The following is an 11705-nucleotide window of genomic DNA, read 5'->3' as shown; positions in this document are numbered from 1 at the left end:
ACCAGGCTGGTCTCGAACTCACAGAGATCCGCCTGCCTCTGCCTCCCAAGTGCTGGGATTAAAGGTGTGCGCCACCACCGCCCGGCTCAAAGATAGGGTTTTTTGTCTAACAGCCCTAACTGTCATGGAACTAGCTCTTGTAGACCAGGCTGGTCTGGAACTCACAGAGATCCACCTACCTCTGCTTTCCAAGTGCTGGGATTAAAGGTGTGTACCACCACCACCCGGCTCCCATTTCAAGAATCTTAAACCAACAATTTTGTGACCCTAATCTATATTTTTAAAAAGTTAGTGTTTTTGTTTTGTTTCACTTTTTGCCTCTTCCCCGCCCCTGCTGTTTATTTTCTGAGATGAGGTCTTACTAGTTAGTTACTCAAGCTGGCCTTGAACTCACAATCTTCCTGTCTCAGCATTCCACATGCTGGGATTACAAGCACGTGCCAGACCAAAGCTGCAATGTTTAATGCTTAGTTATGAACTAGAAAACCATTGGACCTTGCCAGGCGGTGGTGGCGCACGCCTTTAATCCCAGCACTTGGGAGGCAGAGACAGGCGGATCTCTGTGAGTTCGAGACCAGCCTGGTCTACATGAGCTAGTTCCAGGACAGGCTCCAAAAAAAACACAGAGAAACCCTGTCTCAAAAACCAAAAAAAAAAAAAAAAAAAAAAGAAAACCATTGGACCACTGACGACATACACCTCTGTTTATTTTCAGTAGGAAGGACCATGTCAGTGGATTTATAAATACCACAAACCAATGTGGTTCTTTAAATCTAATTTAACATTTTTTTGCTACTTTATAATCTTTCAGACTTTGAAAACCTATAATGTAACTTGAACTGTTTATTTTGACCTCACTTTTAGCTAATATCCTATCACAACTGTCTCTTAAAAGGCAGAAATGGTCAGCACATTTCCCACCAATGGCACAGGTGACATCACACAGTGATTAAGTGGGAAACTGCCAGCTCAGCAGCATAAGAATTATTTCTGTAGTGTGCGGTTCTCTGCTGGAATGCATGCAGGGACTGTGTCGAGTAAATTTACACTGAGTGCAGGCGAGGGACTATGTTATCCCACCCTGCGCCAGAGACAATGCAGCACCTTCCCAGGGACAAGGGCAAAGCAAAAGCCATTTGTTGTGTGCTCTGTATAGACAATCTCGGGCTTTGTGCTTCCTCCCAGAGACCTGCTAATATAGCATTAAAAACTCAGGCCAGCCTTCTAGGCAGCTCTCTGTTCCCCAAATAGACTTCAACAAGGAATGGATTAGGAAAATAAGTTCTTCTTTAGTCATCAGGAAAGCCATTTACTAAATGTGACAAAAATTATCAAGGGAAGAAAATAGTCACTTTCACCTGAAAATGAAATATTCTTAAAAACACATCAGAAGACCCTCACATTCCTCTCACCCCTGATGCTCTGTCCAGGTAGTTACTCTATGCATCTAAATAAAAACTTCAGAACTCTATTTTGAGTTTTTAGTGATTTTGCAAATATTTGTAAGATTGTACAACAAGCTATGACAGTAAAAAAATAAAAAAGAACAAGCAAAACCTCACAGAAAAGGAATATATGAGCATAAAAATATTTTCTATTAAACAATATAGAAATACTCATTTGTAGTCATGAAACAACTGCTATAAAAAAAAAAATCTATCAGTTCCAAGTGTGTCTGCAGTGTAACCTGAAGAGGGCTGGAACATGCTCTTCAAATGGCAACAATGTGTCTGGTTCCAAGCAACTAACTGTGGCAAGCTGCTAAGCAACCAGACTAACTGACTTATTATAAACATCTTCCCCCAGAGTAGAACAAAGTAAGAGTGGCATTACGACCAGCAGGAAGGATGTGGAAATCATGGAGAGGTCCACACCACACAGTGCAGCAGAACAGAAGCAGGGAAGAACATTCCGGATCGATTCAAATGATGATCTCTGGCTCCCAGTAAAAACAGAGGCCACTAGTCAGCAACTGTAACACTGAATATTGAGCTCTCCTATCTCAGCATCATAAGTATATCCTGCAACTCTGAACATAAAAACTTCTAAAGGGTTCAGGAGAATAGATTCTGCAGCAATTATGATACTGAAAATGGTGGGTGGGGGGCAGTCTTGTTTTTGAGACCTGGACTGGAAACCCAGAGATCTGCCTCTGAAATTAAAGGTGTACACCACCGGTGACACCAGGCAAAAGCCTCATTTTAAGCAGGCGTGGTGCTTTGTGTAGCAAGCTTAGCACTAGAGATAAAAGCACTAGAGTTCCAGGCCATGGGGCAATACGGCAGGGCCTTGTCTCAAAGCACAACCACCAAAAATGTTATCTTAAATGACAATATGACCTGACCTGACTCCCTCTATGATTTGGTTGTGTCCCTCCAAAATGGATGTTGAAACTGAATTCCCTCTGCAGCAGGACTAGAATGTTAAGGTACTAGTGTCCTCATGCAGGAGGGCCTGAAGGAAGTAGGTGGCCATATTGCTCTTCTGCCACAAGGTCACAAAAAGGCATCATCAAGGAAAAGAAAGGGCCGGGCGGTGGTGGCGCACGCCTTTAATCCCAGCACTTGGTAGGCAGAGGCAGGCGGACCTCTGTGAATTCGAGGCCAGCCTGGTCTACAGGACTGGCTCCAGGACAGGCTCCAAAGCCACAGAGAAACCCTGTCTCGAAAAACCAAAAAAAAAAAGAAAGAAAGAAAGGAAATCCTTAACAAGCAATCCCACGGCACTTTCATCTTGGACTTTCTAAACCCTGAGAAGTAAATGATTATTCAGGCATAAAGAGATAACTCCATCCATAAAGTGCTTGCTACACCCACATGAGAACCTGAGTCTGGTCCCCACACCATGTAAAAACCTATGTATGTGCAGGCCACCAAGGTGGCTCAGAGGACAAGGACCCTGCTGTGTAAGCTTAACAACCCCAGTTCAATCCCACAGACAAATATGATGAAGTTAAACACACACATGCTGTGGTACATGTGCACCCCACACACAAGATATAAAAAGAGAAATTCTAAGATGACCAGGTGATGTGCACTTAGAATCTCAACCCTGGGGAAGCAACAGTACTCAGAGCTCACCCCCAGGTCTCAGTGAGACCCTGTCCAAAAACCAAGACACTGGGCCAGGCGTGATGACACATACCTTTCATTCTATTAGTCTCAGCGCTAGGGAGGGAGAGGCAGAGGCAGGCAGATCTCCGAGTTAAGGCTAACTTGGGATACATACAAGATCCTATCTCAAGCAAAAAAAGCAAAACATCCAAGGACAGCTCCTAAGGAACATCACTAAAGGTTGATGTGGTCCCTGTGTGCACACACAAAATAAATATAGATTACCCAATCCAGTTTAAGGTACTTTGTTTGTTACAGCAGCAGGATTAAAAAAAGAATCCTCACGTTTACTAGAGTTTCTTTAGTTCATGATTACTCTGGTTCCTGTGTACTCCAAAGAGTATGGTTAGAAGCTAGTTGGCTGTGGTTGTGGTGTTTTGTTTTGAGGGAAGGGCTATTTGCGACTGCCCAAGCTGGCTTTGAACCCACAGCAATCATACGACAGTCCTCCCAAGTGGTGATATTATAGGATAAGCCACTCTGCCTAGCTGAAGGAAGAGACAGTCTCCTGAGAACAAGACCGATTCCACAAACCAGACTCTACAAGACACTGTAGCTCGTGTGCATGCAAAGTCTCAGCTGTTCTCAAGGCACACTAGGAGACAGTGATTTAAAATCCCAATGCAACCCCGGGCGATGGTGGCGCACACCTTGAATCCCAGCACCCGGGAGGCAGAGGCAGGCGGATCTCTGTGAATTCGAGGCCAGCCTGGTCTACAGAATGAGTTCCAAGACAGTCATGGCTACACAGCACTGTCTCCAAAATACAAACAAATACAGCTTATGGAAATACGAAGTGAATTCTGTGTTGTTTGGGGTCTGACGGCTGTTAATTAGGTTCTGAAAGAGTGATTCCCCGTAAGCCGTCTAGACTGTCTCCACATGAGGCACCACGAGATTCAGAAACATAGACTATTTTTTAAAATAGTGCTACATGATATTTAATATATGCCTTTGCTGTGAATTGAGTACTAAACTTGACGTTTCACATTCTTCCACCTATGAATCTAATTAACTAAGCTGCCATTTTATAGACAATTTAGACTCAGAACCATGAAGTGACTAAATACTGAGTGCACAATGAAAAGCAGGTGTTGAGTCCAAAGTCTATTTTCTTTCCACCCTAACACACTGAAGTGTCAGAAAAGTATCGATCATATATGCCAAAGATCTTCTCAGACACCTGCGAATCCTGACAGTCACACAAAGCAGACTCATGTGTCTATGTGTGTAAACACAGACATCAGCTAGAATACAGGCCGAAAAAAGACGACAAACTTCTGACAGGGTCAAACAAGCTGTTCTCAATGAGGCTCCTAGTTCTGAAGAAAGTTCATTCTTCCCCCCTATAATACAGGTTTGCTTAAGAGAAATAAAATCTGGTTCTAGCAAAATATACTCCTCTTTATATGCTGGGAGTCTTATATCCTAACATCCTGTAGAAGTGACTCTCAGGAATTATTTCTAGGTGACGAAACTATCCCTTTGCATCACTACTAGCTCTCAATACCTCAGTCAATTGTAACTTGGAGAGGTAAGGCCTCCTTGTCCTTCTCAGTGTCGACTGAGAATGATTTTAATTTTCCTGCTGGGCCACACTTCTATCCTCTGTTTATGTCCTCCCCTTTATTATTTAGCTTCAGGGCTAGAAGACGCACTAATGTGAAGGGACACAACAGTTGTGTAGCAGAGCGCGGCTCTCAGCTGTAAAGCAGCTGTCACTTCCCACGGCAGAGGCTACTGCCTTTGAGAATGCAGCAACAGCCCGTGTGTGGAGCGAGGAAATCAGTTTATGTAGCACTTTAAACAAAAAGGTGCCCGGAATCTCAGCTGTTATTGATGGGGAGCCCCGAGGTGGAGAGTCACTGTGTTACAGTCCTGGTCTGTGCATATCCCTAAGGGAGCAATTTGGCAACACCAGGAGAAAAGAGTCTCAGCTTGCTGTTATTGCTTTGAGGCCCCAATTTAATTTCAATCACCCAGCAAAGAGACAGACAGTCCTTCAGAACAACAGACCATTATGGGTTTTTCTGCAGGGTATCCTAGAAAAATCATCTATACCCATCCTACAAACATTATTAAGAAAACTATATACCAAGTATTTTAGATGCATCAAGAGAATTATATAGTATAAAACAAAGCAATGGCAGATTGCTTGGGTTTTTTTTTTCTTTTCAAAAGTGTTTTGTTGTTGTTGTTGTTTTTCGAGAAAGGGTTTCTCTGTAGCTTTTGGAGCCTGTCCTGGAATTACCTCTTGTAGCCCAGGCTGGCCTCGAACTCACCTGCCTCTGCCTCCAGAGTGCTGGGATTAAAGGCGTGCACCTCCACCGCCCAGCTTCAACAAAGTGTTCTAATCAAAAACATTATTATACATACACATTGCTGTTCTAGACATTCCCAAGAAATTAACAATGTAGGGTTCCTGCTGCCAAAGAAAGGCACTCCCAAAGACAAGCTCAACACTAGGATGCGTTCATTCAACAGCACTTAAGAACAATTCATTTCCCTAAATGCCCAGCTTCTGCTCCGTATCAAAGGCTCCATCCAACTGGCAGAAGAGCTTCTACCATGAAACCAGCTGTTCCTGTAAGCAAATAGAAAAAGTAAACAGAATGCCTTGAGCTCAACAAGAGTGAAGACTAAATGAGGGAAAGGAAAGCTAAATTGTGATGTTTTAAGTTCAGCACACAGGCATTCTGTGTCCTGTTAGATCTTCTGGGTCTTCACGCCTAGAGTCTCACTAATCCCCAAAGCCTTTTCCTAACCATCTCAATCAACTCCGTCATCTGCAACGCTCAGGCCGACGTACAAACAGTCTCACAATGGTAATAACGTTGGGGAATGACACCTTTTAAACAGTGAAACAAGACCCTCGTCATCCAATCTACACCCTTTGTCCACCATGCACTATCAGAGCTACTGCAAGGCACACACAATTTCATGTCTTGATTACCAGCACTTTGTTTCAATTAAGCACTAGAGTTGATGGGCGCCGGGGCAGTGGCGCACACCTATAATCCCAGCACTCAGGAGGCAGAGGTAGGTGGATCAGTGTCAGTTCAAGGTCAGCCTGGTCCACAGAGTAGTTCCAGAACAACCAAGTCTATACCAAGAAACCCTGTCTCAAAACAAAACAACAAAATAAACAAATAAAATGAGTTGATGAGCTACTATCTTTTTTCATTCCCTTTGGATTTAGATAATTATAAATAGCTTTTCAATTACCCTCTGCCTGCAGTCTCTAGCATGGCACTGTCCTGTCGTCATACCCCCCACCTCTGCCCTCCCCTCCCCACACACACCCAGGAATCTGCACTTACTTCTCAGTGAAGTCTCTACTAACTACCCTATTTAAAATTAGGCTGGAGAGATGGCTCAGTGGTTAAGAGCATTGCCTGCTCTTCCAGAGGTCCTGAGTTCAATTCCCAGCAACCACATGGTGGCTCACAACCATCTGCAATGAGGTCTAGTGCCCTCTTCTGGCCTGCAGGCATACACACAGACAGAACATTGTATATATAATAGATAAATATATAAATAAATATTTAAAATTGCAACTTTTCGGAAATGGCAGCTTTATTTTGCTGCAAAGATTTGTCCCCATCTATTATATTTGCTTATTTTACTGTCTGTTTGCTGCAGAGCCACTGGCGTCTAGAACACTGCCGGATGCTTGACAGTCACTGAATGAGTGAACCTCCTCATGACCAGTATTCAGGTCTTTAAGGAGAGAGTCTTTGCAACAACCTTTAATTAATGGATTATAGTATAAAAGTCTTAAATGGCTCTTGATAAATATTGCCAAAATGTTTTCTCAAAGGAAAGAAAAGCCAATGTTAAGGATTCTATAAGGCTGACTAGAACTCCTGTATTTGTGGAGAATTAGACAGACCATCTCAGATCCGGAGCCAAATCATCTCAGGTGATCTTTAGCTCCACTAATTCACCAGTCACCTTCTTGTGACATCAGATGAAATTTCGGCATGAAGGACAAGTCTACCTTTGAACCGGAAGTGGTGGTGGTGGCCTATGTCTTTAATCCCAGCACTCAGGAAGCAGAGGCAGGCAGATCTGAGGTCAAAGCCAGCCTAGCCTATAGATAGTTTCAGGGCAGCCTGGGCTACACAGAAGAAAAAAAAAAGTCTACCACCTTTCACCAACCCAAAAGCTGAGATCATCATCACTCAGCAGACTGAAACCTAATACTGCAGATTCCCTTTCTGTACAGCAACCCACAGCTTGACGCGCACACCAGCTTCATCAATCAACACATTTTTTGTTCAAGACTTAAGTAGAAGACGATCTTACTTGAACTTAAGGAAATGTGTCAGTTAGCTGACACCATGCCTGCCTAGTATGCACGAGCCCCTGGCGTCTGTCCTCAGCACAGCAAATGATGGGCATGGTGGACCACACTAGAGACCTCCCAATTATCCTGTAATGCCCGTTAGTTATCCCAGCACTCCAGAGGTAGGAGAATCAGAAGTGCAAAGGTATCCTTGGCCACAAAAGGCCAGCCTGGGCTACAGAGGACACCGTCACACATACTCACACAGAGCACAGTTAACTTAGGTGTGATAGAACTTTAGAAGATAAATAGTGACTCCACTAACGCTCCTACACACGACTGGGATGCTACCGGATAACAGCCTTAACTTTTCTCTCGGTGGAGCTGAGACTAAGCTGTTATCCGGCAGCGTCAGAAACGTGCTTCAGGGCGGTAGGTCAGTCAGTGCGGGGCAATGAATTCTTATTAAAGGGGGACCTAAAGATAACCGGAGACCGTCAAGGTTCAGAATTTGCAACGTTCCAGTTCCTCACAACTAGCGATGCTCTAATTAATCTCGTGGGAGACAACTCTGGGCCGCCTAGACCTCTCAAACACCAGTGCTTTCCCCCTCGGAAAAACCTATTCCTCAGAAGGGGTCACAGGGAGCTCCGTCCCAGCCACTCCCAGGCCAGGCTAGAAGCGAAGACCACCTCAGGGGAACCACACCCACACCCCTCCGGCCACGCCTCAAAAGGACGCCCCTGACTTGGCCCAAAACGCAACGCCCAGAGCCCCCTCCCGGCCGCCCGCTCGTGGCCTCGGACCGGCTTACCGAGGCTCCCGGTCCCGCGCACCCGCAAGCCCAACCGGCCCGAGGCACTCACTCTCCGGCCGCCGCGCCCCAGGAGGGCTGCCGTCCGCTCGCGGCTCGCCTCACTAACGGCAGTGTGGAACCGCGCCGCCAGATCCGGTTCAAAATCGCGGACCAGCCAATCAGAGAACACCGTCCTCACGACAACGCATGCGTCAGGGCTAAGGGGCGGGAGCAAAAAAAAATGGAGATGAGCATGCGCATTACGTTAGGGAGTCGCCGAAAAGGGCCATTTTGGCTAAGGGCGCAGTTAGGGTGGGGGCATTGTGGGGTGTTTTGCGGGGGTAGAGGGTGTTTTGTGGTCCATGTAGGTTCCCCGCCCCCGACTCCGGCTCCCTTTCCTGCAATTATTCTAATGACCTGTTGACTAATTGCATATTATTCTTGCCTCCTTGTTTCCCCGGGGCAGGCTAATAGGGCTCTTGGAAACTAATAACTGAATAGTTTCGGATCTCACTGTAGAATAGGAAGAATTCCAGAAGGAGACAGAGTAGCAATCATTTCAACCATATTTTCTGAGCTATAATTATCCCTTCATTCATTCACGCATTCATTCAGACTTTTATTTGATGCACAGTAAGTATGCCAACTTCATAGCTAGCACTCTGCTGGAATCAGAGAAATACAGATCATGTGGTGTCAGCTTTCCAGTAGCCATGAATGAAGGAGACAGCTCCAAGAAACAAACAGAAATACAAAATGAAGTGTTCTAATCCCTTTTAATAAATGCACTTAAAATCTGGCGTTATGCTGGTACAAAGCTTTAGAACTTTCAAAGGTTCGAGCCCAACATCAGAAAGGCCCTTTACCCTACAACTGAGTGCCAGCAAACTCTTCATCTTTAACCTGTTAAGGTACTCTCAATCATTGTATTCTTTTGTTATTTATCTGTCTTGGAATTCCTTCACTGGATACCAGCAGCCTGACAAAATACTGGTTAGATAGAGCATACTAGAAACAGTGAGCCTATACTGTGGTGGTGCACGCCTTCAATCCCAGTAGATAGATAGAGCATACTAGAAACAGTGAGCCTGTACTGTGGTGGTGCACGCCTTCAATCCCAGTAGATGGATAGAGCATACTAGAAACAGTGAGCCAGGTACTGTGGTGGTGCATGCCTTCAATCCCAGCACTCAGGAGGCAGAGTCTGAAGGAGCTCTGTAAATTCAAGGTCAGCCTGGCCTACTGGGCTGACTACTGTAACCAGTCTGGTCCACCAAGAAAGCTGTACCCCTCCTTGAGCTCTTTCCAATGATGACATTAAAAAAGGGCAGTTCTGTGTGGGCATGGTGGCACACACCCATAATTCCAACACTTGAGAAGTGAGAGATAAAGACCAGTCTTGGCTACTTAGTGAGCTCCAGGCCAGCCTAAAACAACCACAGCAGATCTAACCATGGCTCTTCCTTGTGTCAAACCATTAATAACTTCATTTCACCTCTCCTTCCTATTAAAGACCAAAGTCCTAAACAGGGCTTGCCTAACATGGGCTTCCGGGCTCTAGCCGCCCTTCCTAGCCCCTCCTATTTCCGGGTCTGGGAGTTCGCCAAGCACTAGCAAACTAGCGAAGTAAAGCTCTAGCATTCGGAGCTTTGCTCTTGCTGTCCAGCTGCCTCAGCACTCTTTCTGTGACGTCCTTCATCTAAGTTCTGTCTTCTCTGGACAGCTTGACTTGAACTGCTTTCTTCAGAGACATCTATTTTACTCTAAGCACTGCTGCCTGCCCCGCATGAGTCACCACATCTGTGTGTGGTTACCTCTGTTCGGCCTTCCGCATGCTAACTGTGCTTTGCCTCCGTCGTCTATAAGCGGAAATAATGTCTGTCTCATTGGGTCATTCAGAGGAATAACTCAGATGTCTGTGTAACATTCAGCACGCATCCTGGGACTAAGTAAATGCTCAGTAAGAGCCCCTTGCCTTGCTTGCTGGGCCGTCCGCTTCAGGAGGACAGCAGTAGAATGCCTTTGATTTACCACTACATTTCCCGTTGTAGGTAGCCCCAAGAAACATTCATTTACGTGCAGGTGAGTTGAGCTCAACCAAGATGATGACAGTATTCCACTCCATCACCCAATCTACATGCTGCAAATGATGCCTGGGGAGCAGCTCACCTCCACCCCGAAGCAAGCACCATTCTACTCAACCCCCTTTGTCTGCTGCACCAGCCTGGTGAGGAGAAAAAATGCTGTGTGTGTGTGTGTGTGTGTGTGTGTGTGTGTGTGTGTGCAGGTATGGTGCCGAGGGATGGGGTGTTAAAATCCTCTCACCTCACTTAGTTTTCTGCATAGGGAACATGCTGGGCACACTTGAACCTGGAAAAACAAAGGCTCCAGGTCTATGGATTTCGATCCTGACTCTGCCGCTTATTGAAGGCTCAGGCTTTTTAATCTGGTTCTTCCATCTCCGGCCTTTTGGAGACTAGATGGCAGTGTCAGGATGTGAATAGAGAGTGGTTAAGTCTGTGAAAGAGCTTCCCTGTGAGGAAAAGAACCGTCATTGGGCAAGTCCTTCCGATTGAAAGGACCCTTGCCTGGCAACCCCATCCCGCCTCGCCCGAACCCCTCCAGGCCAGGAGCCCGAGGTCAGAACAGAGGTACTGTCACTGGAGTCGCTGGTCAGGGAGTATTTTGTCTATTCACATCGCCCGCCAAATCTGGCTTGTGCCTTTCAGTTCCTTCTCCCTTGTTCCTGGTGTCTTTTCAGACTCCTCCTCCAGTTCTCTATTCGAGGATCTCTCTCTCTCTCTCTCTCTCTCTCTCTCTCTCTCTCTCTTTCTCTCTCTCTCTCTCACACACACACACACACTGCCTGGAGAAGGCTATTCGTGATGCACTTATAGAGGCAGCGTGGGCAGAGGCCTGGTCTCAGACAGCCTCTGAGTAACCCAGAAACCCAGAAGTAGAGTTTCCCAAATTCCACCACAGCCATCCTCAGACAAGAAAGAACTAACTAAGAAGCATGGCTTGGTAGCCTTTAATCCCAGCACTCAGAAGACAGCTTGGTACTGTTTTGGACAGGTGAGCTGAAGGCAGATGTGCTGAGGGTGAAGTCCAAAAAAATGAACAGAACCCAACCCAAAGCATGGAATGTGAAGCAGACAGACAGGTCAAGAAAAAATGGAGAATCCAGGCAGTATGACTGGAATGCAAGGCCCCTCGAAGTTTGGGGACAAGACTGTACACGATTCTCACAAAGGATGTGAGAGACCTTAATACCAGTTCAAACTAGCTAGACGTAGTTCCTGGGACTCTGTTTCTTCACTTGCCTGAGCATTAAATGGGTGTAATGGTATTATTAAATGGTAATGGTGATGGCTGTCTGGGGGATTAAATCAAACTGTTTACAAAACTCAGCTCAAAGCCGGGCGGTGGTGGCGCACGCCTTTAATCCCAGCACTCGGGAGGCAGAGGCAGGTGGATCTCTGTGAGTTCAAGACCAGCCTGGTCTACA

General features: G+C 45.8%; 1 protein-coding gene across 1 annotated transcript in view; it reads right to left on the bottom strand.

Annotated features, from left to right (window-relative positions):
- Racgap1 (Rac GTPase activating protein 1) overlaps positions 1-8308 on the bottom strand; it is a 32848-nt gene extending 24540 nt beyond the window's left edge. Inside the window, exon 1 of the mRNA XM_005354030.3 lies at positions 8216-8308. The gene's annotated coding sequence lies outside the window, so the exon portion shown is untranslated. The remainder of the gene's footprint in view (positions 1-8215) is intronic.
- Between the last annotated feature and the right edge of the window lie 3397 nt (positions 8309-11705).

This window comes from Microtus ochrogaster, chromosome 15 (genome assembly GCF_000317375.1).
Source record: "Microtus ochrogaster isolate Prairie Vole_2 chromosome 15, MicOch1.0, whole genome shotgun sequence".
Classification (NCBI taxonomy): Eukaryota; Metazoa; Chordata; class Mammalia; order Rodentia; family Cricetidae; genus Microtus; species Microtus ochrogaster.
The sequence above is the reverse complement of the archived record's forward strand: the minus strand, read 5'-3'. Positions and strand labels throughout refer to the sequence as shown.